This window comes from Cyclopterus lumpus, chromosome 19 (genome assembly GCF_009769545.1).
Source record: "Cyclopterus lumpus isolate fCycLum1 chromosome 19, fCycLum1.pri, whole genome shotgun sequence".
Classification (NCBI taxonomy): Eukaryota; Metazoa; Chordata; class Actinopteri; order Perciformes; family Cyclopteridae; genus Cyclopterus; species Cyclopterus lumpus.
In genome coordinates this window covers 12,326,392-12,353,986 of record NC_046984.1, presented here as the reverse complement: position 1 = coordinate 12,353,986, position 27,595 = coordinate 12,326,392, and the positions used below count along the sequence as shown (strand labels likewise).

The window sequence follows — 27,595 nt, the reverse complement described above, 5'->3', positions numbered from 1 at the left end:
AGACCGGAGAGCTCTTTGAGGGATGGGAAATGTGTTCCTGTTGGTAAAGAAATGGGGGAACAGTGCCGTATTTTTGCCTCATCGTGATCCTGACTGTCTAATGATAATCCACAGGAAATAATCTGTTCTCTTATTGAGGAGAAGTGCGCGTTTCTGTCAGTTTCAGGCACGTTATTTGTCTTTATCTGAAAACGTGTTGAAGTACATGGCCAACGAGTTGAAAGAGTGAGTAAAGAGTGAGGCTTGATATGTTTCCCTTTCTTATTTTTTTGGAATAATAATACGCAGCGTTGCTATACATCGAGGCGTAAAGCAGTAGGAAAGTAGGTTGGTAAAGTGTCGAGCACTGCAGCGCTCACGGCTTTGGTGTGTATTTTCTGTAGATAGTGTTTAGCAACAGCAAGGTTACTGACTCTGGTTGCATCTGCATTATGCTAATGTGATGAGCGCAGGAAGCCAACGGAGGCTAGTTGCGCTGGATCGCTGCGGGGACACAAACGCAAGAGTCATCATGCAAATTAGCAGGATGGCTGATCGCTCAAAAAGTTTAATGAGAGATTAGCAGCCGAGCCGGACCACACCTCCACTGGCGGAGTTCGGCTCTGGGATTTTCTCTCTGAGCAAATGTTGTTATCGCGGCCCCCGAGCAAAACATGCAAACAATCTGGCCTGTGTATTGAAGTCACATGGGCCTGAAGCGCGGGAGACGCCGCGTGTCTGTCCTGGCATTTCCTGAGGCCACGTAAACATACATACACTCTCTCGCCCTTTCTCTCTCTCTTCTCTTCTTCTCTCCCCCTCTGTTCTCTTCTCGTCCTCCCTCCCTCTCTTTCACTCTCCCTTTCTTTCTCTCTCTCTCTCTCTCTCTCTCTCTCTCTCTCTCACACACACAGGAGGTTGTATTGAAACAAATAACCTAATATATGATGTGATTTACTGGTAGTAATCTGTAACTATTACGAGATGAAGGGGAAAAAAAAGTGTAATCTCACGTAGGCCTCATTAAGTAAGGGTTGAATAAAAAATAGAAAGTAAATATTAATTAAAATTGTTTACAAGGTCAAACCTGCAACGATCGTTGTCACGCGCACATTTTTAAGTGGCCTTTATTTGATTATTCATCAACATGTTGCCGTTGTAGATGGAATAAATGTGTGAATCTGCTTCCAACTCCTGACTTAGAATAGAGAAGAAAAACAGAAGGAAGTGAGACTTTATTTTGTACTTCTCCTTTTTTTTGTAATCTTCTCAGTCATCCGGAAACATATTTACAATACATTAATGCGGGTTAAAGCTCCAACTACAACCCTAGAATCCACTTCTTATGCATTTAGCACACTGAAAAGCATATTTTAAGCGATTACGCCACCATCACTTAAGCCATTAATGGATGTTGCTTGTGCACGAGTATGATTATTGCGCTGGACTTTGCCAGAGGATGGCCATGCATTAAATCATTATTCGATTTAACCAGTTCAAAAGTGTGCGTGCGCGTACTGGTTCTAATAATTGATTTGGAGTGTTAAAGTGCAGGTTCATTGAATACTCTAATCAAAACCTTAGAGGCTGCTGCTAAATGATAAAGAATGATTTAATGTGTCTCAGGCTTTTTTAAAGATCACAGCTTTGTGGATTCTTCACCGTGTTTTAGCTCTGTGCCGTAGTCTTAGAGTTAATTTAAAAACTGTAAACACAAATGTTTGGATCTAAAGCTGTCAAGTTGGAATACAATTAAATAAACAAAAATCATGAGCCGTGAACCCACATTTCAAGCTCCAGATGCGTTCAGAGCTCTCAGTATCTCTTGCTACTAATCTACTCCCCCCCCCCCCCCCCATTTAGTTGCCATCTAACACATTTCATGGTGCTGATACAGAATCTAAAAATTCAATAGCTGAGCATGTATGCTGGGATTATAATTTGGAGTCCCGGTGGGGGGATGTAGGTCAACTGAAAGGCTCTACTTCCTCAAATATTGTAATCCCCATTTGTTCTGCTTTTTCACCAGAAACACAGCTTTGAGGTCTTTATCAAACGACAATGCTCTGAGCAGGACAGTGGCTCTTAATGCTGTTGTCTTGTTTCCAGAAGATTTCTCTGCACGTCTTTGCTTATTATTTACAAATACATACATGCATACTGTACATATTTCAAATGTTTTTGCTTTACTCTAGTTCCCCCTCATTCCTAACAATTTGGACCGAATTCTGGAAAACACAGCCTTTTGCCGCCCGCCCGCCCCCCCCCCCCCCCCCCCTTGCTTTCAACTTGAACCTTTTGCTCCTTGAGTTGCTCCCTCTGCTCCGCAGCAGTGTGCAAGAACCAAAACGGGTCATGTTTATGGTTGGACTGCGACAACAGGGTCAGCAGGATATACCCATTTAACCTTGCTGGAGACCTGCACAGCTCAGAGAAAGGGAAGTCATTCATTTAGTCTGGAGTGTTTTAAGTTGTGTTGAACAGTTGTCTGCCTTTTCACTCATAGAAGACCATCACCACATTCCCCAACCAGTTCCACTAATTGCTTTGTGTATATATATTAGTTCAGTATAATGTTTTTTTTGATGCGATTCTGTGACGATGCCTTATGTACCTTTTTTTTATGGAGAAAAGGGTCAAGGATTAGTCTCCTCGCTGGTGTGTTCATATTCTGCACCTGTGTTATCTAAACCGGATAACAAGTATGGCAAGACAAGGCTCTCCATTGTGGAAAGGGCCTTTTCTATACACAAGTCATTACGCTGAATCAATGCTCCCCCAGAGAAACAGCCGGCCAAACGCCACACACACACAGACGGAAGAGTGCGTCAAAATATGTAACGGCCTTAGGCTTCTTTTTGATGGTTCAGCAGGCCAAGGTAAATCACATACCTGCAATTATGTGGATGTTTTCACCTCACAGAATTCATCTAATAACTGTCATGCCTTTCTGAGAAGTGAGAAGAAAGACATGAAATAGTTTTTAAAGGGTTGGTTCACCCACTAAAACATATCTACTCACTAACCTCTAGTCGCCTTCGAGGTGAATGGAATTATTGGTGTTCATAGCACAAAAAAATAATATGTTACAGAAGATATCTTTACAGAAAGCGTGTCAGGGTTACTCTGGATAATATACGGACCTTACTGTCAACATTCATAGGCATTATTTCTTCACCAAAATGTAGTTCTGTGTGAGGTTAATATCAAAATACAACAATATCTGTCTGCATGGCTATGAAATTATACGTTTGCAGCCTCCTGACAAATCAAGTGGGTATCGTCCAAAGCCAGTTACATTCCTTTTGTTTTATTGTCCCTGTGCAGCAGCTCAGCAAGGAAACACTCTGGGGAAACGCAAAGGGGGAATATTGAACGAAGAAGACTTGCTTTGCCTTACTCAGACTGCTGAAGCCTCATATTAGCTTCTGCTGGACTTTTGTGTGTGTTTCTTTCAGGAAAAGAGAACTGTGGTCACTTCAAATGGAGATTCAGAGACGGCACGAGCACAGCATTCAGGTTGCATACGGACATGTGGGTAATGTTTGGAGATCGAGTTGACAAAATGCAAATCTATCCTTTTAGTGTGGGGGAAAATCTTTTTTTTTTTTTCCTTCATCTGGGGCAGCCGACCTTCTTAAAGTTGTAAAGCCTCACATCAGGAAATGAATGCACATGTACTCCAGTGTCCTCCATTCATTAAATCATGTCTGCCGGTCTGTCTTTGTCATCAGCCTGCAGCCTGTCTGGGGCGGTTCCACATGACAGCAGCAAGTGTACGTATGGGCAGCAGCACATTTAGCCTCTGTCTTCTCCCTCTCATCTTGAATGTTTACACCCAGGGGTCAAACTCTCTCTCATTTAAAGAATAAAGTCAGGAGGTCGCGTCGAGGGGAGAAGGTATTTTACCCGCTAAGAGAGAGACAGAGCTGGATGCTCAGAAAAGCCTCTCTCCCATCTGTCTGCATGACTGCGTGGAACATGGAGCTGTGTGGTGGGGAATCTGCTCGAGGGGGTTGTAGTGGCAAGTCGGGGGGTGGGGGGAGCACAGGAGGCAATGGGTTGGGGTGGGGGGGTGAGCACAGGAGGCGATGGGGTGGCGTGTTTCTGTAAATAGCCCACCCTGCATTAAGAGTCGGCATGCTGGGTCTGCGCTCTGTGCAGTCCTGACCTCGCCGACCAAGCCGCCGCTCACATTTCTTCACAGCGCGTGGAGGCTGTGGAAGTCGGTGCCGACTGTTTCTCCACTTTATCCGGGTCAGATCGGATCTACTCTCACTAGTAAAGCGCTGGCGCCCGTGACCCCGCTGCCCGCCCCCCCCCCTCGCTGCCAGCCCGTGTCAAAATAACGCGGGCAGCTCTGCGGCGGGGCCTCCGTTGCTCTGCCTGCTGTTATGAAATCATGCTGCCCTCATTTGTGTTTTTCGAAAAAAACATCTACACCCGGATAAATCGTCAGATCCAAACAAAGTGTCGGCGCGATTTTGATTTCGGGATCTCTCCACATTAAGCTGTTGAAAGAGAGTTTGCCTCGCAGCGTATGTGCAGTGGATATGTGTATGTGCTTGGAAGTAGGTCATTGATTTGGAACTTGGACACTGATTATGTGCTGGCCTAGAAATGGGCTATAATCGTTGTCTCTCATACCAAAACAGATTTTCATAAGTGGCAGTTATCTCAAGGTCAGGACAACAGTTGTGTCTCATTGCTACACATTCATACCGTCTTTATTTATCTCTTTCTCAGTTTCAACAGATTGTTGCTTCCAGAATCTGTTCAATCTTGTGAGATTGCTCATTTTAAGATATATTACTGTGGAAAAAGACTCTGAATATCATGTTCATCTTTGTTTATAGAGACCAGAATGTGCCAAATCTGCAGGCATGCCCCGTTCTGTCCTCGATGGGGGTTTGATGCACTCATTCGGATGCCATTTGAGCCAATGATGTAAATATTCCTGGTCTTTGAACAAGCTAAGACGGGATCTGATCAGTCTCCAGCAAACTCTCCTGCAACATGTGTAGAAAGGGAGTTTTCATCATGACAATGTTGGGGTAAATCTTCTCAAAGCTGGGAATTAACTGTCAGCTAGCATCATCACAACTCTCTCTCTCCGTCTCTCTTCATAGCTTGAAGCACGCGCTGTATTAAATTCTGCAGTGGATTTTTCTGATAATGTTTTGTAACTGTAGCGTGGTATAGATTCAGCTCTGCTTACAGTATGACCTTATATTTAGCTTGAAGAACTAGTTGTACTCTGTGAATGGTGGTTGTAGGAGGTCAAAAGGGCATGTTTGTGTACTTCCTGTTCCCTTCCTTTAGACTTGGCAAGTGTAGGCCAAAAACAAACATTGGGAGCGTGCTAGCATTAATGGGGAGCTCAGATTTTTTTTTTAAGTGGCTGTATTGCTTGGTGTGCTGTTGCGTTGTTGCATAGTTATGGAAACAACTTTTGATCATGTGACCAGGAAGACCTCCAGACTTTGCATATCATCTTGGGTTTGCATAAGAGCAACGTTGAAATCACTCCTCCTCCTCTCCGTGTGTCCCGCATGAAAGATCCTCAGCGTGCGCCTGTTTAAATGAGCCCCTCGCCATGTTTGCATTTGTTTAGGCAGAGAGGCAGAAACCAACAAGCAGGCACAGACAGAATCCTATCAAAAAATGACATCAGCCGCAACAGCTGCAGGCTGTGGCACTGGGAGGAGAGGAGGGAGAGAATGATAATAGAGAGAGAGAGGAGAGAGAGAGAGAGAGGAGAGAGAGAGAGAGGAGAGAGAGAGAATTGACCAGAAGCGACACGGGAAAGAGAGGTGACCTGATTGCTCAGCTGGCCAAGAGCACGGGAAGGAAGCAGCAGGAAAGGCTGGTCCCCTCAGTCTGGCCTGGCTCTCTGCTGCTTCTGGTGGGTCCCTCTGTGGCCTTCCTCTCCTCCCTTTTCCCCCTCCTCCCTCCTCCTCCTTCCCGTCCGCCTTCCCGCACTGCTGCCTGTCACGGCTCACTACATCGGAACAAAATGATCAGCCCTCACCTCCTCATGAACACGGGTCATCATGGTAGCCATGCAAAGGCTGGGCCCTTTGTATTAGATAGGGATCACTGATATCTGGGAGGAGGAGGTGCTGCAGAGTCAGCTGGAGAAGTCAATATTGTTTAAGTTTTTACAGCATATATATATATATATATATATATATATATATATATATATATATATATACGGCTGTTTAATTTTTAGTATTTTTATCAATTAACAATGGTCCTGAGGTTACTGATTTTATGGCAATATTAATTTCATGTTTTGGCTCTCAAGGAATTATTGGATGTGTGTGTGCGTTAGTGATTTGTCTCTGCAAGGAAGCACGTCAAGTACCTCGTTCTCAGTTCCTACAGCTCATAATGTAATTAATTCTAATCGCAATCATCGTAATAGCTTTTCAGATCAAATACCCAAGAGCGGTCCTAACAAAATAATCCATTCCTCCGAAAAACAAACACCCAAATTCTCTCTCACACACACCCACCCCTCTCTCTCTCGCTCGCTCGCTCTCTCTCCCTCTGTGTTTTGCTTTGGCTTGGAGAGAAGAGCAGTCAGTTGGATGGGGGGGGGGGACGACATCAGAAAACAGAAGGACCTGCACATTTGCATACCTTTTTAGCATGTGGCTGAGGGAGCCTTTATTAAATTCAACCCCCCCTTTGGGGTGGGCCCAACCATGAGGGGGGGGGGGGGGGGGGGGGGGCGGGGGCTCAAGGGCTAAGAGGGAGGGAAAAGGAGGAGTGGTCTCATCTTGGAGACAGGAGGCACCATCTGAGCCAGCAGACAAACAATGTTTCCTGACACGAGAACAAGGTGGCAGCAACAGCAAAGTGTTTTTCCGCAGACCAGTGCTGTGAGGGGTGGGGTGGGGGGGGGGGGCTGTCGGGGGGGGCCGCATCCAGAAACAAACGTTAGCCATAAAGTGTTGGTCACAGTTTCTAAAAAGTGAAGTTCTGCAATTTAATTGATCTTTTATTTACAAAACACGGAAGACTTTACCTCCGGCACTGGGAATTTTTAATGAGCATGTTTTCACTTATTTGTACGATTTATAGACCAGTCGCTGGGTTGCGGCCCTACAAATCAACACATTTGCACATCCTAAAATGTCTTCAAATGTTCTGATTTTTTTTTTTAAACCACCCCTGTGGTTAAATGTATAGGTCTACAGCTGTTTTCACTTCTCCATTTATTTCAATTTAAAAATTGAGAGTGCACATTGATGAAAATTGCAGGCACCCTGCTAGCTGCCTATTAGCAAAGCCTGCACTTCTTGTTACCCCCACTGTAAGAAAACAAGCAAGTGATTTGATTAGAGCACAGAGATGCTTTGTGTTTCTCCATTCCTGCCCGCGTGTGTGTGTGTGTGTGTGTGTGTGTGTGTGTGTGTGTGTGTGTGTGTGTGTGTGTGTGTGGGGCTGTGTGTGTGTGTGTGTGTAAGTGTAATATGTATCCGAGGTGAAGTGGGGCAAGCCCAACAAGCTATAAGTATCTGTTTGAGGAAGCTGAGGCAGCTCGTGGTGGTGCTGTACCTGGGAAGAGACTGAGATAATGAACCAGTGCGTTGAAGAGAGGCTTCCCCCCCGCCAGCCGTGGATGGGCTGTTAGCCCAATACTCTAGTTAGCCTGTTAGGTCCCCTGAAGAGCCAAAATTACAGGTTATCCATGAGCAATTGCCACCGATAGCCCTCCGCCTCCTTGCCTTGTTGTTGCATATGCCTGGTTGACACATCCAGGCATATGCACATGTGTATTAACTTGCCGTTGCATTTTCTAATTCAAAAAATGTATGCATATTAAATATATTTAATAAGATTGCATTTAAGTCAAAACGGAATACTTTTTGATGGACTACTTTGAATCTAAATTTAGCCTATTCATGGACATTTGCAAATTATCGGATTGTGACTTGTAGATTCAGATATAAGCTATATTGCGTGTAAAATATGATAGTACAATGTAAAGAAACCAGACAGTAACAGCAAACAGTTACTGACATTTCAGGTTTTTTCTTCCCCACAACATCTTAGGTTTATTATTGCTGTACTGAAACAATAGGATCTAGGCTTTAAATGAAGAATCTCCACATAATGATCTGTAAATATCAAGTGTAATGGCATGTTATGTAATGTGTGTCACTGTTGGAAAATGTATTAAATAATACGGATGGCTTGCAAGATCCAAGTGTAATTTCCACCGATTGCTAGCTATGAAACAATACACAGTATATATACATTGTGCATATATCAGTGGGGAATGTGGGAGCTCGTCATTGATGGCTACGACTAACTTTTTTATACTTGTTCAACTTTCTCCTTTCCATGTCTCAGTTTAGCTAATTCAATAATGAAGACATTCTCCGACCTCTTTTTTTTTTTGACAGACTCTGATCACAGCAACACAACTTATGTTTGAGATATTTTCCAAGAAAAGTTATCTCTCGAAAAAAAAGACCACATGGCCATGCACAACACTTGTGCTCACTAAAAAATTACCCTCGCTCTTTGCTGTTTTTGTAAGCCCCACCTTAGCATTTGGCACACTCAAGGCAGGGGGGGGATGGGGGAACGAGTATGAAGTGAAGAAATATCACAGATGTTAGTCTGCATGAACCCCTTCCCCTTTATTGCCTTCCTGCTCAATCTGGCTTCTTTAGCCACCGTTTTCTTTTCTTTTTTCTTCTTCTTGTTTTCCCCCTCGCCTCTCCCACCACACACAAAAGACAAATGACTTCTCCTAACCTAATTTCAGTTGCAGCATGCCAGGGTCTGCCTTGACGGCTGCCGGTCAATAGAGTTTAAGAAGACAGTGTGCAGATTCAAGCCGCTCAGGAGCCCACTTGGCCAATTTTCTACCCACGGCGTACTGACTTCTGACTTTGAAAGGATTTTCTGTGGAAAAATTCAGTAAACAACTTACATTTTCTCACATTAACTTGTTTTTGTGTCTGTGTGCGCGCTGGCTTATCCACGCATGAGAAAGCCCTTTTTACGCCACATGCTGCAGGGCCGGTTGTCTGTTTGAAGAGTGCAATGGAAACAGCAGGTTTAGGGTTTCAACCTACAACCGCACTGCGTGTGTGTGTCTGCTTTGTGAGTGACAGGGGTCACAGTTGTGTGACATGCCAAACCCGGTCTGGTTGGTGACGGTGGCAGTGGCGCTGTCACTCGTTGGGTCAACTTGTACTGACATCCACAGCGTAATCTTGCCCGCGTTTAATTCGGTTAAAGCGAGGAAAGCCGTCTTAACCTCATCCCGGCCCTGAACTGGGCCTGTTGAGATGCTCTGGACCGATTAAGGGCAGGAAGTGGCGAAGTGTCTTTGATTATTTGGCCTTTCTCTATTTCCCTGGGGAAATGTTGCCGCTTCAAGCCTGGCAGAGCCATGACCAGGAGGGACCTTTGATTGGTTCCTGATGTGTGGACAGCAGTCGTGTCTCAGGGGTTCACAGCAATTTATCTAGAGGATATTAAAAGATCTAATGGCCATATTATTCACACAAAACTAACCTGAAGGAATGTTTGTAAGGTGTTGAGATGTTGATCCACTCCTCCCGAGATATTTTACTGTGCTGTGAAAGTGTACATATCCTGCTATGGGGAAGACAAGTGCGTAATGTAGTTATTGGATTTCAATGAGCTGGATTCTTCAGCATTCACCCGGATTGTAATGGAACGGTTTCTCAGAGTAGCGTACAAGCGTAGAGCTGGTGTTATTTTGTCTTCAGGATGTAATAGAGGCCTGAGAGGAGCTGTAGTAAAAACTGTGCAGCACTGACGCTGGCCTCTCTCGGCTCTCTCTCTCTCTTCCCCCAACAGGAACTGGCTAATTTCCTGAACTTGATATACCATTTGGTCGACACGGAGGGAAACATCTGAGAGAGGGGATCTCAAAGAATTCTCCACTTTGAAACGCTTAATGAGTGTTCAAATCTCTGGGTCAACGCTTTTTAATGTTTTACAGGTGACGTGGGAGTTTTTCTCGCTGACTTTGGAGGAACCTTAAAAGGGAAAGTTGGCAGTCAGGAAATGAAAGTCTTGCAGGCAAAAGAGGACAAGCTCTTTTATTATTATAATTTCTCTTTCCTCCGTTTTTCAGATTCCCCTCATGCTCGGTTCTTGCCTCATTAGCAGAGTCATACACAGCTTTCCTGTCTGCTCTCACACAATGTCAGAAGGCATCGGATCACCTGCACCACCTTCTCCGTGTAGTTTTCAATCACCACTTCAAAGAATCTGATGCTTATCTCGATTCAGTTTATGGAGAGTGTCTGTTCCTCCAGCCTCCGTAGCGCTCTGTGTCAAAGGTCACAACCTTAGCTGGAGGTCATCTCTCTGGTCGACTCCTGGTTTGCAATATGACCCTCTCTCCTGACCCCCCCTCTCCCTCTCTCTCTTTCTCTCTCTCGCTCGCTTTCCTCTCCTGATGACCCTACAAAGTGGCTAACACGTGTAACTTCCGCCATTGATTTAGATGAACCCATGACCACGGCGTGATCTGCCTGCCCTGCGACGATCCCTCCGCCAACCGTGGAGCTCCGCGGCGCTGTCTCTTTAAACAGATCTAGTTGCTTCTGTTTGCTTTCAAAAGGTGGTGCTGGTGCAATAAAAAAAATAAAAAAGGGAATAATTTCCAGACAAAGCACTTGTCTGCCTCTGTCCAGCTAAAGCGTTAAACTTGTGCAGAGTATTGCTTGAGCGTATTGATCGGAGTCCTCTGCAGTAGAGAGGGCAGTGTGCAAAATCAATGCTTTACTTTCTCCGAGGCTCGCCGTGTTCATGCTTGTGTTTTTGTCAGTGAAAACAATGGAGAAACCATTCACGTCCACTGCATGCCATCCTTTCCTTTTACTGGAGTGACTCCTTTTTGGCAAATTCAGCCTTGCACTTTGTCATCTCTTTGGCCCAGATACCGTTTCCCTCCTTATCTGCATCCCATTCACAAGCGTGAATCTCCCCCTTTATGGTGGTGGGTGATGTCATGCATGGTTTTTTTTTAGTGGTTGTATTGGGAGGTTTGTCCCGGTGGTGAATGTACAGTGGAGTGTGTGTGTGTGTTTGTCCTGGCTTGTTTATGGTTGTGTCTGTCTGCTGTCATATGTGTTGTTCATGTCCAAGGGGTCCTGACCGAGCATCTGTATGTGAAGAGTTGCCAAAGAGAATGGGTTGGTTCATAATGGCGATGAGGTTTTTAATATTGCCTCATGTATACAAATAAAGCTACAACCAACAGTTAGTTTCATTATTGACTCATCGATTAAGTAAAATGTCAGAAAATAGCAAAACCTTGCCAAAACCAGATAATGAATTTTCTCGCATTTGTTTAAAAAAAAAAAGCCTTAATCTATTAAGCTTCTCAAATGAATATGCCCTCTTTACATGGGCTTATAAGACACCACAAATTGATATGAACCAGATACAGAGTACAGCACATACATGTTCAAGTAATAATAATGAACACTAGATCACTCAATGTCAAAAAATTAACATTTTAACAATATTGAAATGTTAAATGTATACTTGCACATGTAATAGTAATTACTGTAATTGACATCAGTTTGTACAGTACAGATGAAAACAGGACCAACAGCCTTTTTTCCTCCTGAATATTTTTGAATCTGCCAACCTCAATAGCTAGAGGAAGAATACCAGCTCTTAAATGTGCAACGAAAGATCTTAAGCTTCTGGGTATAACATATGGAAATATGGATAAAAGCTTTTCTTTTAGTTATATCTGTAGATATACTGTACAGCATATTAAGCTCCTCTATTGTGTAGATCTCCGGCGCAGCCTTGGTTGGACATGAAGTCCGAGAGAGGACGGAGTCGCTCAAAAAGGGGTCGGCTAACGGGAACGTGGGTGGTGACCGGCTGCCTGCATGTCGGGTGGTTTTGCTAACGCGAAGCCATTGTGCCCTCGGTGAAGGTTAACTCTCCGATTCAGGGAGGCAGGAAGTGTTAGCTGCCTCCCCTGCACTTTTCCCATCCGTGGCCTCTGCCAAGCCTCAGCAGAACAATCCAACCCCTGTGACTAAGAGGGAAGGAGAGAGAGAGAGAGAGAGGGAGAGAGAGGGAGAGAGAAAGCGTCAAAGACAGAAAAAAAGAGAGACCAGCGAGGTGGGTGAGGGGGGGGGGGGGGGGGGGGGGGGGGAGAAGAGTAGAGAGGTCCAATTCTGCAGGGTAACATCAGGCTCCTACGTTATGCAAGTGTTCCCTTTTTGCTCGCCTCACCCGGGGTTTTGATACAGATTGCATGAAGCATGATGGTAATGCAGAACATTCGGTCCAGCCCCTCTTCACCAAAACAGCCTCCATTTAAGGCAGCTCTTCTCTACAATTGGAGCTGCAAAGTGGCCAGCTGTAGCCAGGTTCAGACAGGTTTAAGCTCCACACACACACACACACACACACACACACACACACACACACACACACACACACACACACACACACACACACACAGCACAGCACGAAATGGATATCCCAAAATGCTGACAAACACCCACACAGAAAATAGATATCTCCAAACATGCGCAAACAGACAAACACACAGAGAAAATAGATATCTCAAAATATGAACACACTCGCACGCACACACACCCCATAAGTCACAACACCTCATACCGAATCAACAATCGCATCTTTGTTAAATTATCCAGGAAATTGTTTGCGGGCCTTTGATAACACAGGTGCTTATATGGTAATACCTTCAGGAGGCTGGATAAGAATGAAACAATAAAGTCATTAGAGTGTTACAAGAAGGAATAAAACCAGGCTCCTTCAAACACGGCAACTTAACGCACGCACGCACGCTGAAGAGGCTGAACTCTTTTACACACATTCATTAAATGAAAGCTTTTGTCAGCCACCGTAATGACCTTCGATGGGTGCAAACCTGTGCCAAATTGTCCATAGAAGAGCAATTTATCTCCACTAGTGTTGTGGCCGTATGGAAGATAAAAAAAAAAAAAAAGAATGGAATGGAGTTTACACAAGATGGCATTCTGAGGAAGGTGGTCTCACCTAAGCCATCCAAATAGCCCCGCTTAAGGGCTTTTATCTCAAGTGTTGTGGTACAGAGTTTACGTAAGGAATCGCTGATATGAGGTGACCCACCCCACAACCCCTCGTGTGGTTTTCATATTGACATAAGGCTTATTTCCCCTCCGTCAACATTTCATATCCGCAGTCGTCTGTTGTAAATCTCCCCTTCCTCACCGGCAGCAACCTTTGCTGAGCTCACTGAGATGTCCTCCACACATCTGTGGGCGTTTCTCAGCTCGGCTACGTGCTCGTGCAATGGGGGTGGCCGGCAAGCCAAAAAGAAATACCACGTGGAAATCATGTGCCTCCTCGAGTATGTATTTCACCTCGTTCAACAACTAGCACTGTGTTTCACGACATCGCTGGTCCCACCAGTCCGCGTCCGCCCCCAAAGACCTTTTTTGCACGCCGTGCAGTTACCGATTGGTCGGGGGTTCAAGTTCAACATAGTCTGACACGTCTCTCGGTCAAGTCACAGCAGGTTAAATCTCCTAATCTGGCATAGTGACCATCTGGAAAGACATAAATGTTGCGTGGTCTGATCCCAGCTTACTGTGAATAGTAATTACTAAATTTGAGCTACTCAGTACTAGTAGAAAAAAACTCGCAGTACTGTATCGTGTTACGCTGCTCTGGGCAAGTCTAATTATCTTTATTCAGACTGGAAAAAAAAAAACCATAGCTGGAGTTTGTCCTTCCGAGTGAGGAGCAGCAAAGGAAGACAGACAGGCAGGCAGGGTGTGAACAAAGATGTCTATCCACAAAGGTGCCCTCTCTCATCTGATCCCGACACATCTCTCCTACAAAGGAAGGGCTGTGCACAGCGTGCAGACGCTGCTAGCCTGCCTCTGTAGGTAAATAATGAATCGGTCACACCTGGTGGTCTCTTACAGGCTCGCTGCAGCCGCCGTCCCTCTGTCTGTGTGTGTGTGTGTGTGTGTGTGTGTGTGTGTGTGTGTGTGTGTGTGTGTGTGTGTGTGGTGTGTGTGTGTGTGTGTGTGTGTGTGTGGTGTGTGTGTGTGTGTGTGTGTGTGTGTGTGTGTGTGTGTGTGTGTGTGTGTGTGTGTGTGTGTGCGTGTAACATTCATCAGAATTCTCCTGCAGTCTTCAATTTTGTTGTGTTTTCTTTAACCTTTAGCTTCAGTGTCCACACTCTGAAGTGCTTTAACTGTATTTGTTATTTTAGTATGTGTGTGTGTGTGTTTGCAGTGACATTCAGACCCTATAAGAAGCGATGGTGGAGCCTCTGTGTTGGATATGACCACGTAAAGACGTGCCACTACATTATTACATTACTTGCATATCTACAGGCAGCGAAAAGAGAGACTGTGCTTAAACGTGATCCTTTAAAAGAATCCACAATGTCTTGGGACCACAAATGGCTAAAAGCCTAACCAATATCATTTATTTGTGATCACATCAAAAGATAAAAGGACCCACATAAAATATATATTTTTTCAAACACCCAATTGAGACGTAATGCATCATCAGTCATGCCAGCAGTCTCCATCTCTATCAAGAAGGCTCGTCTCGTTCAAAATACATGCGCCGTATAAAGCTGAAGTGTACCAATCATACAAGCTTTCCATAAAAACTCCTCGTGCTGCTTTACAATATTCAAGTAATGAACAGCTACATGCTGAAGTGGGTTTTGTCTATTTTGCAGCATTAAGGGAAGGACTACGGTCGCTACTTTACAATTTGTATCAATCTATTTTGATTCACAAACTGATTAATACTTAGAACATGTTTGAATAGATAATTGGAAATGCCCATGACAAGTTTCAAGAGCCGAGGAGATTTTTTGGGTCCGATCAACAGTCCAAAACCCAAAGATTTCAAATTTCCAATGAGATGAAAGCAAATCCTCACATTTGAAAAATCTATTCTTAATAAGGTTTCCATCTACGACTAATTGCCGAATTAGAATCCGTATCGCCGTCAGTCTCCACTTCGGCTACTGAGATCGCACTGTAAAGCCGTAAGATGTGTTTATTTTGGAAGTAGTTTATTTATTCAAGAAGAAACTCCTCCAGAAGAGGTAGATATGACGGCTTCGGCCTCGCTTATCAGCAGCGCGGGGCCCGTGTGTGGCGGAGATAGCGTGCGGCGTGTGCGTCACCGAGAGCGTGTGATTGGAGCCGGATTCTGGAGTCAAACAGTGTTTTATCTCTTGTATATCAATCACGGTGCACTGTGGCCCCCTCGCGCACACACCAGCTACCGGAGCTCACCGCGCTGTTTGTTGTAGCAACAAACCTGCACTTTTCTTTTCTGTAAAGGTTACCGCTCCGTTGTCAGGAAAGAACAGAATCCTCAGACTGGAGGTTCACAGAGAGCTCAGAAATCATAGGAACTCTATTGGTAGCAGCAGCTCCTCCAGTCAATAGTCCTAAATGGGTTTGTGTTAACACAGACGCGCCCACGTGAGGCAACGAGCGGCACTTCACTCTGCAACATAAACTCTCGCCATCCAGGAATTAAGAGGAACTATCTGCTCTGTGGGCTTTTTTTCCTTGTGAGCGAACCGCACAGCGAATACAAAAGAATGTTCACTGGGTCGCGAAAGGAGAAGAGGTGGAAGTGGAGAACAACACCATGTTTCCTGTCTGGTGATTTGTAAAACTCTTGAATTAATTTTGGCCTGGATAGCTGGCTCTGCTTCCAGGGAGGTTTCCCTACAAACAAGGAGACTCCTGCCCCCCACAGTTCTTTTCCATTCTTTTCCACTACGCATGTTTGTGTGCACTTTTTTAAGGATTTGACCCGAAGATATTAATAATAAAAGCGAGTAGTCGAACAATAACTCTTTTCTTATTTTCACTGTTGAACCGTTGTTACTTTGGGTTGTGATAACATTATACATCTGGTGGAAACTATGTCTGGCGGAAACCCCCAAACGGTAGTCGGATGATGAACCGGGTTACAAAGTATATCACTGTATCTGGAAGTAAACGTGATCACAGCCGAAATGTCAGTATCAAGTCTGCACTGCGCTATGTACAGTGGCAACTGCAGATATCAATTAACTCGGGGAGCACCGTGTTATAATTACTCACAGGAATGATAAGAGTCGTGTACACCGGTGCAGTGCAGCTTAAACGGCTATGAGTCAAATATAATCGGCAGGCTATTGAATGCCTTTACGAGCCCACACTTCTACTCTTCATTTGCCTTCCTTGTACTTTTAGTTTTTGCTTTGTGTGATCAAGATACTAAATTCTTTTTGCCTTGAGGCGCTGCTCCATTTTTCTTGATGTTTCTCCCTACAACGCTCAAATCCGCCCAGGCCAGGAAGAAAAACAGCTCTTCCAAGTTTAGATGCTGAACATAATATTGGATCTTGAACACTGGTATTGACTCGTGTCCCACCAGACTAATTTAATCCGTGATTCAGATCGCGCAGTGCATCCAGCAAAAAGAATCATGTTGTTAAGCCCCCTTAATGAAACAGTCAGACTGGACTCTCCATATCTTATTGAAGTAAAAAAAGAAAGAAAAGCTCATCTAAATGGAAAACACATTGTCTTCATTATTTGCAAGTGTTGAATGAAGGCAGTTGCTATGGTTACAGCCATCGGAGGCGGAAGCCTGGTTTGAGGCCAGAGGGGCTACAGGAACAAAGTGGCTCCTAATGGTGAGATTGTACAAATGGCTCTCTGAGAGGGTTATATATCGCTGGCATTTCCATGTTGGCCAACACAGTCGCAGCGCAGCAAACGATCAGTGTCCCATCATATCCTCGTGTCAGCGCCGGCTCTGGTTAATGAAACAAGATAAATCTCACCGAGTTATTTGCTATTCCACGGCGCAGTCGACTAAATATCCATTTCTTAAATGGCCATTCTGTGTTGTTTTCCGATGCATCCGCTTTTCAAGAGCCGTGTCGGAAACTTCCAGTGTACACCAATCAAAATGCAGATTGTCAACACAGCATGGTGTCCACCCTGGAGAATTACAGCTGAATACTAAGCAGGAGAAAGCTCGCCGTTTTGACTGCTTGTGCATGCTTTTGAGACGGGGGGAAGAGGGAGGTGAAATAAGAGGGAGAGAGAAACGGCGGCGCCTAATTCATTTTCTTGTCTGAATGTAGGTTAAATTACCTTTAAAATTCCACACAGAATTGCACATTGCAGGTAAATGAGTCACTTGGCAGCTGTTAAGCGGCAGAAAAGACACACGCCGGGACTCGGGGACAAGGTGCCTTTTCACGGAGAGAAAGAGACCCACCGCTAATAATAGAGGAAGTGGTCATGTGGGACCTCTCTGCCCTCCGATTCATGTCTGATAATAATTGGTTTACCTGATACGACGCCCTGTGTTTGGATGGTGATGGGGTAGCGGTAAAACAAATTACCAGGGGGTTGACCTTTGACAGCCCGATGCTGACCCCAGCCAGAGAGGCTGCCTGACAGGAACACCAACACACCTCAGTGCCATACATGCCAATCTGGATGTTACTGTGTTGAATAGGATCTGACATCGACACTTACAGACAAGGCTGTGGGCTTGGTCAACACCTACTGCTGTTCCCTGCATTTATATACATTTATTTCAACCTAGCAAATGACACATTTTTATGAACTTCGTTATCACGCTTTCCATAACAATGGTAGTCCATGAAAAGAATTTAAAATGAGATGCAAATTGCTGTACATATAATGCATCCCTCTAATGCAGTAGTCTCGATTACTCTTACTGTGTTTTCCTTAATAGAACACTGGCACTCAACAATAGATCATGTGGACTACAAATAGTCATTTACTGCCTTATCATGCATTTCCAGCTGAATCTGCAGGTCTTCTGCTCAGGCTGTGTGTCGCCCCAACAAGCACTACCAATCGGAGGACAGCCAGTATTGTAGCCTGACAGACGCTACCCAGGGCAAGAAAAAACACAGGCTGCGCACTTTGTCATTCAGAGCAAGTTTGAATAGTAGCAACAGCAGACTTCTGATCAACATGAATACAAGCAGGCAATTGAGTTGTGGTGTTTGCTGGTGCTCTAAAGCACCTCTTTATGTAAGGCTCACTATTGTACATGCATCACGGTTCTTGTTTGCGCAAGGTTATGTTACCCTCATGAACAGGTTGTTCACACGTTGGAAAAGAGCTCTGTTTGTGCTGTGGCAGGCCTTAAAGCCCGTTTCATGCCTTTTGTTTATCTGAGACGAGAAGAGTTCTCAACTCTCAAGACTTGTTTGTCCTTCCTGGGCTCAGACACTCGGCGGTGGAGGAACGAGCGGGACTCCTTTTCTCTCTGCGTTCACTACCAAGTGTTCATTCATGTGATGAAAGAGATCTAAGGCTTTCAAAAGGCCCGGCATGACGTCGACAATATCCATCTTGTTTTTTTGTTTTTTTTCTTTCGCCGATCAAGACGAGATATGCTCCCAATTTCAATTCATATCCCAGGGTGACTTGTCCGCGGCCTGCAAGGCACGTAGCACCGTCTCAAATAGGAGCCGCTCGATACTATAACACAATTTGTATGTTAAAAAGGTGGCCCTTGTTGTTTAGATGTGTTTCTAAGTCTGTGTCTGTGTGTGTGTGTGTGTGTGTGTGTGTGTGTGTGTGTGTGTGTGTGTGTGTGAGCGCATCGACCAGTGGAGGATGTGTCGCTGACAGGGCAGCCTGTCTGGCCATTGTGTCGGCGAGGGGAGGCTGCTTGCTTTCAATCCATTATTGACTAATCTCATTAGTCGAGGATCCTAACGCTGAATGAGCCGCAGAAACTGACTTCTCTCCCTCCCTCTCATCGAGGTACACCGATCACGTGCGCACACACAAACACATTCACATGCAAAACGTACGCGCATGCCACAGAGAAGAGGGAGTCACTTGTAATTATAGACGGCAGTTTTGAACGAAGGACATTTTTTTTTTTTTTTTTATTGCCCTTAATTAATCATTTTAATTAAGTGACTGCCTATCTGTGCTTTCTACTGGATTAGCTAATTATATGCTCAGCACTTTCTACTTGTGTCCTGGCGTGTGTGCATGCGCTCCCCTCGCCTTTTGTCCCACGGCGTCTTGTCCTGTATCCCCCAGGACAAGCCCGTCTGCTCAGGGGTCGCTCTTCACCTGTGCGTCTGTAAAAACAACCGCTTTCCATATCACCTCGCTCCTGACGGCAGTCATGGAAAAGAAGATGCAAAGTTTGATTTGCACAGAGGAGTGTAAATAGTCGCCTGATCACGCAGCAGCTTCACGTTGTTGTGTGTGTGTGTGTGTGTGTGTGTGTGTGTGTGTGTCGGCCAGGTGACTAAGGCCGCACACCTCTGCAGAGAGAGGGGGGGGGGGAAGCATAGCACTGCAGGGAGAGATTCATGACCGAGCCTGAAATTGCTGATGGTTCAGCAGTTTTCGAGGGGCTGAAACAGGAGGATACGGAATCTCTCCACTTTTTCCCACTTCTTGCAGCATTCATTTCCTCCCCCTCTCTGATCCAGTGGGTCTCTCTCTCTCTTTCTCTCCCTCAGTGTCTTTCTGCCTCTCACACCTTCTCTGTGTGTGTGTGTGTGTGTGTGCGTGCTCCTGCAGGCAGCATTGTTTATGTTCACCTGTCAGCTATCTCAACTTCCCTGATGGATAATGCGGGGCTCTGCTCTTTGCAAACAGCTAGATGGATGGTAGCTAAACAACACCCATGAACATACAAGATATGGATATTATACTATTGATATGCAGGAAGAAAGGTCCTCTCTTCAATAGTAAGGGGTGCATGTATGTTGATGTATGGTCAGTCGACTGAAAATTCATTAATCGTTAATTTTTCAAGTATAAATTCCAAACCTATGTTGGTTTCAACTCCACAAATGTGAGGATTTGCTGCGTCTCTGCTTTTTATAGTTATATATTTCATATATATATATATACACACACACACTATAGTATAGTAATGACATGGGGAAGTAAGCCTCTCTAGCTCACCATTGCTTTATTGAAGGAGTGATATTTCGTTTGGGTGTTCTAATAAGCTGAAAACACCCTTTGATGACACAAAATGGTATAAATAGACAACTCTCCACATTATAAAGCATTTGTGCAAGCTATTTCTTTTCTTTAGCGTCTATGAAAGTGTGTGTGTGTGTGTGTGTGTGTGTGTGTGTGTGTGTATGTGTGTGTGTGTGTGTGTGTGTGTGTGTGTGTGTGTTGTGTGTGTGTGTGTGTGTGTGTGTGTGTGTGTGTGTGTGTGTGTGTTGTGTGTGTGTGTGTGTGTGTGTGTGTGTGTGTGTGTGTGTGTGTGTGTGTGTGTGAGGATGGGGCTGTTATCGCTCCATTTGACAGCCCAAGTCTTGAATTGCATAACGCCTCCTCTGTCCTGGCATTCAATATTCATTTGATGTTATTTTTAGCTCGCTGTAAGATTATATAAAATGAGACATACTGTTCTACAAACAAGTCATCCGCATCACTGAGACTGCTTGCAAGCTCCTTGTCTTTAGTTTTTTGTTTTGTTTGTCCCGTAGCGATTTCACAAAGAGCACCACACAGTAGGATGGGGTGAAATAATATACGTTGAAATGAAATAATCCTGCACAAAAAAAAGAAGATATTGGGGGGAAAAGAGGAGTCTTCCCTGTTTGATTGAGGAGTCTGCGTAGCCTCCTCCCCTGGAGAATCTCCTTTCTTTCTTTCTTCCCAGAAGCATTGGCATTCTTCACAGACACACGCGAGATGAGAGGCTTACCGATTCATTTACACAATAGCAATCAAAACATGGCAGCCCCGCAATCTCTGGCAAATTAGAGCGGGGCAAGTGTCGAGTTGTGGACACGATCGGAGGCCGCGGAGTGGAGGTGGAGGTCTGTGTGTCTGTCTGTTTTCATCACATGGTGGTGGTCCTCCATGAGGAAGATTTGTGACTGATATACGGCAGCCTGTGCGACCTAACCTCTGCCTAACCCCCTCTCCACCTACACACACACGATCAGACACACACACACACTCTGCCTGATCATGAATGGTGTTGTATGTGTTTTTTTTGGGGGGGGGAGATAGGCCGAACCGCTGCAGTCAAAAGCCTCCTCTGCGGATAAAGCGTCCGCCTGTCTGGTAATGTGTTGTCATTGACCAATTAGGAAATCCAGATCAAACAGGCGCAGGGAATGGCCCCTCGCTGCCCCTCTCTAAGCACTCCGCTCTTTTTAATTGAGCACATTTGTGGAATGAGAGGCATCTCCCTTGAGGGACCGATGGCTGCAGATACGAGCAAGCTGTTAACACAGGATCAGTCTGCTCAGCGAGGTTATCAAACAACGTGCTGATATTCAACAAAATAAATAAATAGATCTTTTATGAGCCATGCCAGTTAGGGGATCCCAATGCAGGTCCTGTGGAGTGGCCTGTGAAACGTTGGGACACGAGGTTCGCCTATTCTGTGTGATGTCGTCAACATGAATGGAATATAAATCTGTGGATTGGTTAGTTGAGCGAAAGAATGGATTTTTTTTTTAAGGGGCATTTCATTAATTTAACGTGAATAATATTAGACATTGGCCACAATGTGCAAAAGGTGTACTTTTTTATTAATTAATTGAATTAAACGGTTCCTTGTTCAGAGGAAGACTGTTATTTCTTCCTCGCTAGATTAATTAAACAATTAATTGATTGATGACACCGATAATGTTTAATAATATAATGATTAATATATATATATATATATATATATATACGAAAGCAGGCCAAGATTCAGACAGTCGACTGGTGACATTTTAAAATAGAGATGTTCGTGAGGTCGTTATGAGTGCTGGCGGTTTGATGGCATGTCTTCACAGGCGTCTTCGGTGAAACAGAAAAGGCTCAAGTTGCTGCTGTCCATCAGAGTCGGGGCAGGTTGAGCTCATGCACTATTTAAAAATCTCTCCCTCTCACTCCCTGCGCCTCTCTCCTCCCATTCACTCAGTCACAAAAGGCCAAAGGTCACTGGCACAATGGAGATCAGGAGGTCCTCCATCCCCCGGCCCACACCAATAACCCAATCAAACGCACACACGGGCCGGCAAACACACACAACTTTCCCTGACTTCTCACCACTGCCCGCACGCCGCACCGTACGCACACTTGCGAAGGCAGCAAACACACAAACGCGTACACCCCTTGTGTTCTGCTCTCAGCCCTCTTTGAATTCCTTCCCATGTATCTTGCAGCTCGCCTGTCACTCCTCCCCCTAGCCCTATCAGTCTCTCTCTCCCAGACCTCATAATGGCTCCTCCTGGGTAGCGGCTGCGTCTGCGGCTCACGCTATTTCAAAGTTTTAGCTGCCCGGATTAAGCATGGTATGTGGGAAATGAACAGGAGGGACACATGAGCTGCATGCATAATAAACCAGGAGACTGGCAATAAAAAAAGAAAGCAGAGAAAGGAAGAAGGGCAAAGAAAAGCACACAAGTTGTCTGAAACAGTGTCAGCACATACACAGCACCAATATCACTCACTGAAATGGAAACAAAATGCCTCTTTGACTTTGCCTCTTGTGCTCGCGATTCACAAAGTGTTTCTGGGGGCTGAGGGTTGTCGCAGCGGCTTTCTTTGTGAAATATTGAGTGCCGAAATTCGCCTCAATCGCAACAGTCAGTGCAGGTTTACACTTTGGCTCGCTGGTTTCATCATCATCATCATCATCATCACATGCCTCCAACATTCCTGGAGGATTGCGGAGCAGAGAGGGGAGCTTGGCAGCAAGCTGTGACTCTGATGGAGCACCAGAGAGCACGAGGCTAGTAGCTAGCTAGCTGTTAGCTTCAGCTTTTCTCTTCTTTTCATGGTGGGGTTCTTTGGAGGCGACACGCAGTCATGTGGCTCATCTGTGCTGCCTCCAGCGCCCCCGGGGAATTGGCCGCCCCGCTCCCCTCCTCTGCTATTAGCGTAAGGGTGGAAGGAAATTAAAAGAGTAGCTGTTTGGAGGAGGCGGGAGAGGGCAAACAGGACACGGAGAAACCACTGATGCTCCTCATGTTTGCGTGTGGGATGTATGGGACAATCTTTTCTCTCCCCTTGCTTGCTCTGGTAGCCGGGCGATTTGGAGGGTGGGTGGGGGCTTGGTGGTGAAGAGAGGCTGGCCCCCCATCTGCCTTTGTCCCTTTTTTCTCTTTCTTTTTTTTTTCATATCGCAGGCGGCGACCGGCCTCTGAGACTTGCTGAAACGTTACACTTGGTTAGAGAGGAGATATTGCTTAGGCCCCTCTATGATCCCAAAACCTCTGATTTCTTCTTCTTCTACTGCTGCTGCTGGGGTAGTGTGTATTTGGGGGTGTAGCAGCAGCAGCAGCAATGGTGGGGGTTTCAACCACCCCACCCTCCTGCCCCCACCACAATGCTCCCTTTGCTTTTCTAATCACGCTGCAGATGTGCCTGATGGCTGAACAATCTCTGTGTACTGAACGTGGGGCTCCCACAGGAATCCAGGAGGCTTGCTTATGTGAGCTGTCATGAAAAAAAGAGTGAGAGGGCAGGAAAGGGAGGGAGTGAATGTGGGTATATGTGAGAGAGAGAGAGAGAGAGAGAGGGAGAATGGGAGATGGAGAAAGACAGAGGGAGAGATCAGTGAACAGCGACAAACGCAGCAGGGCTCCTTGGATGTGTGTGTGTGTGTGTGTGTGTGTGTGTGTGTGTGTGTGTGTGTGTGTGTGTGTGAGTGGCACAACTGCGAGCCCACCCTTGCTCATGGTTGCCGCTGGAGCTGCAGACCAAACCACATTAAATAAAAGAAATCCATTCCCAAGCCTGTTAAGGAGCCATGTGGGGAGGTGTGTGAGAGAGAGAGAGAGAGAGAGAGAGAGAGAGAGTGTGTGTGTGTGCGCGTGTGTGTGTGCGTGCGTGTATGCACTTGAGTGGCTGTGTGTCCGTATGTGTGTGCAGCAGAGAAATGGGGGAAGGGAGAAGGAGGTGATGGAGAAGGGCTGATGGGAGGGGAGGTAGAGCAGGGAGGTGGGACAGGCAGGAGGCAGCTCATATTATCCTGCGTGCCAGCTCTGGATGGAGCCTGCCGAGGATTACGGCACATTCTGTAAAGCAACAATGGAAGCGGCGCCGATTCGTACACATTTCCATCCTCTCTGCTTTTTCCTCCGTCGAACAAACACAGCTTTGTCCTCCCTGCCTGTCTGGCCACTTACCAGGCGGAGAACCAGGCAGACACCTGGAGTCCTAGATCTGCCCTCTCCAAACTAAACACCCCTCCCTCGGAGCAAGAAAACGGCGTCCCTACAATGTTGGGTTAATTAAAGGGGAGCTTTCACGTCGGCCTTGGCCAACAGTCGGAAGAAAACAAGACATATCTCGGAATCAAAGCTCATTAATATCATGAGGCTGAATAGCTGGTTCCTCCTCCTCCTGCTCCTCCTCATCCTCCTCCTCCCTCATCTTTATTGCCCTCGAGCAAGTGCTGCAAACAGTCGAGTCCTAGTCAATGATGGCGCAGATTAGCCCCGTATTGCCTAATTCACCCACAATGGATGACACGCAGGGACGCGATCACCTTGAGCAGCACGTCTTAACGTGTCGCCACGAGGTGCGAGAGTGATGCCGATTCCTCTGCTTAGGCCACCGTGTTCTGTTTTAATAGTGTCAGCAGTACTTTGAGCTTTCGATTTGTGTGTGTGTGTGTGTGTGTTGGTTAAGGGGGGTGTTTCACACAGCTCTGTTGAGGTGTAACACCCTGCCTGTAGTGTTGTTGTAAAGCACATTAGGAGGGACTGAGGGTGTTGTTATGGTATCATGATGCCGGTGCAGCACTGACGGGAAGGTGAGAATGTGTGTGTGTGTGTGTGTGTGTGTGTGTGAGAGGTCGGGATGGTGGCCAGTGCCGTCTTTCTACACCTGTAGCCAACCTCCGACTACAATACTTTTCGGCCAAGTCCCTCAAAAGGCGAGAAATGTGTCTTTATTCAAACACGCCTGTGTCTCGCTGAAAGCATACGTTTCCTCTCAAAAATGCGTTTTGCTTATTGTTACTTCACGTGGATATTCGGCGTCTCTGTGGAGGAAGGGTCTCTGTGACGTGTGTACGTACAAGTTGATTTTGCGACCTCCAATAGTTCGGAACCCAATCCTGTGATGTCACTTTCACTGGGGCTGTACAAGAGGACATCATATGTCTGGCATTTAAACATTTTAAAGGGATATATTTGTATTTATGTATTTCATGTGTTTTAGTACTAAAATTACATCAGCACTTTGATCATTGATACCATTCCCATCAGTAATACTAACAACACTGTGTTCTCCCAGTTGGGGGAATTCAGTCAGGTGGTATTGCCACCATTACAGGAACATTTACCTCCAAAATGGTATGTTTGTCCTGTAGCATCAAGTTCCCGGATCTTAGCAATGACTTTCATGAACATGTTATCATAACCAACAGCCAAAAGGTACTTACATCCCAAGTTGTAATGAACTGGTAATATACTCATAGCAGCACTGTGCCCGGCCCCAGAGTAGCCTGACTGTTTTGGTTCACAAGCCATTTATATGAATAAATTAAATCTGTTTACCACTTCCCTGTGCCTTGACAGCTCAGCTGAGAGACTGTGTAAAGCAGCGAGGGTTCGTGATCCATTTGTTCTGCTGTGATGGTGGGATAAAGCTAATCATTGTCTACACTTCTCCCCCTCAGACTGTTTTCATCCTGCTGAGCAGAGGCGCACAACGTTGCATTAACGGGCTCGAAACTCTGTTTGAAGATGCAGGGTCGGGGTTTTGGGTGTCTGAAATAATGTTTAGATTGTGACAGTTCAAAAAAGCAATCCCTCTTACTTACTGGAGATAATGTTCTGCTTCAGTGTCTTCATTCAACATTATTTAGCGTCACCATCTCCCAGTCCCCGCCGCGCCACAGTTTTGTCATCAAATTAAATCCGCAGTCCTTTTCAAGGTACACTTATGTAACGTGATCACGTAATGTGACAAACATGGGCCCGTGCCTGACGGGAGACAATCCTGTCCTCTGCGGGGTGCCGTGCGGAAACAAAACTTTTGAAGTGGTGGTACTGTGTGTGTGTGTGTGTGTGTGTGTGTGTGTGTGTGGGGGGGGGGGAAGAGAAACATTGTTTTACCCCAGAGGTGGGCTGTGAAAAGCCCATTTGAAGAGGTAGGCCTCATCTGTCACTGGGCAATGGAGGAGGCAGCCATGCAGAAGCCCCCTGATTATAAAGAGATAATTTCATCCAATCCTCCGGTGGTGCTCCATCACCTTGCCGCCATCCTCCACTGCCTTTCATATTTGTTCCCAGCCTGCATCTCCTCACCCGTTTCGTTTTATTACAGCTCCCACTCAATACATATATTTTAGCTCCCCCTTGAATAGGGAAGGAAAGCAGGTCTCCCTCCTCCCCTCCCACCTCCAAGCCCCCCCCCCCCCCCCCCCCCCTACATCTCTTTTGTTGTGCAGGAATCTGCAGCTCTCTACTTGTTGTGAAACGCCCGCCGCGCAATTTAGTAAATCAAGCTCAAGTAACGCATTCATCGCCACCGATTTCCCCTCCAAAGGCGTGCGGCAGGGTTTCTGGGGTAACTAGCGGAATCACGGCAAATAGGTTCACATTAGGTAACAGCGCAGAGACGATAACATCTGTAAATTAGGAGGAGAAAAAGGCTGGAAGTAGAGTGAAGCCTCATAATTGCATCTGTTGTCATATCTCCACAGCATCGCGGGTTTAATCTTTAATTTGGCTCTTGTTAGTCATTAAAGATATAACAAAGGAATAGTGTTTAATTAGAACAAGAAAATTAAATTACTCCCCAACACTGCCATCTCACACTTTTAAAAAAAATGATATTGGGGAAGGCAATACATGTAAATATATGGACCTGGGCTTTTCCCAGTGCGTGGAGGTCAGGAGTGTCATTACAACGTGTGTTTAACAGAAAAAACAGGGGCATTTTAACTCACTGTTGGAGCTAAGAGGGATGACATGGAGAGGGAAAAAGAGGGAGAGAGAGAGAGAGCGAAGTGAAGGGCAGGAGGGGAGAGAGACGGAGAGAGCAGGTCGACTCCCTCATCAATAACCACAAGGTCAGACAGGCACTGCCGGGCTGAGTGGGCCCTGTTAGGAAGCAGCAGCTGAGGATTTGTAGAGCTTGTAAAGGCTTAAAGCAACACCGCTCCGCCTTCTTTGTGCCACTAGACAGGCCTTTGAAGGGCCAGGGAGACACCTGCTGGTGGCTGAGGGGCACGATGGTCCAGGGCCGCCCCTCGCCAAGGAGCAGCTCACTATCAGCTGGCACGGAGAGAGTGGGCTGTGTTATAGCAGCAAACACTAGAGGGGTGTGTGAAGAAAGTCCGTGCACGGCCACATACCAGCTCAGGACGACGCTTCTTCTCGTGTGACCCAATGTCTTCATTGACAGACACCGGATTTTGTAATTCCGCTAGTAGAGGTGGTGTTGATGCATTTGAAGATATTCATTGACTGTATTTGATTCATAATAGGTTCACTATTAACCTTTGTACCATCTTGAATTCAGCATGTTTCTTTTTGGAAGAAAAATATATTGAATCAGGCTTGTTGACGCAAATGCCTTTTTATATTACC

At 45.7% G+C, this 27,595-nt stretch overlaps 1 protein-coding gene across 3 annotated transcripts in view; it reads left to right on the top strand.

Annotated features, from left to right (window-relative positions):
* The window catches only part of LOC117748851 (zinc finger MIZ domain-containing protein 1-like), a 105,274-nt gene that overhangs the window by 38,809 nt on the left and 38,870 nt on the right, over positions 1-27,595 (top strand). Inside the window, exon 3 of one of the 3 annotated variants that reach the window (XM_034558954.1) lies at positions 3,438-3,513. The exons of the other annotated variants lie outside the window; for them this stretch is intronic. The gene's annotated coding sequence lies outside the window, so the exon portion shown is untranslated. The remainder of the gene's footprint in view (positions 1-3,437; positions 3,514-27,595) is intronic. 3 annotated transcript variants of the gene reach the window in all.